Consider the following 512-nt stretch of genomic DNA (forward strand, 5'->3'; position numbering starts at 1 on the left):
TCTCTCTCTCTCTCTCTCTCTCTCTCTCTCTCACTCACTCACTATTTATGTATGCTGGAGTGTGTGTATGTGTGTGTGTATTATGTACCACATCCCCACATACACTCTCACTCACACACCTGAAACATTTCCTCACACTTAGAGCCCATCCGCCCGCCATTAGGCAAGACTAACCCCAGTTTCGCTGAGGCGTTTGGGTGTGGTAACTGTCATAATGATTGTGTGGGGAAGGAGGTTGCTGGGTAACAGCACCGGTACAGCTATTCCTGGTTGTCGTGATGCTGGTGTTAGTGATGGTACTGAGGGTACTGGCGGAGGTGGCGACGGAGGTGAACAGTGGTGGTGGTAGTTGCTTTGGTAGTATGAAGCTAGTAGTGTTAGCGTATTGGTAGTGCTTGTGCTTGTTGTTGTGGTGGTGGTGGTGGTGGTGGTGGGAGCGATGGTGGTAGTGGTAGTGGTGGTGGTGGTGGTGGTTGCGGTAGTGGTGGCGGTGGGGGTGTTATTAATCTTAG

The sequence above is a fragment of the Octopus bimaculoides genome, chromosome 20, assembly GCF_001194135.2.
Source record: "Octopus bimaculoides isolate UCB-OBI-ISO-001 chromosome 20, ASM119413v2, whole genome shotgun sequence".
In the NCBI taxonomy this organism is placed as follows: Eukaryota; Metazoa; Mollusca; class Cephalopoda; order Octopoda; family Octopodidae; genus Octopus; species Octopus bimaculoides.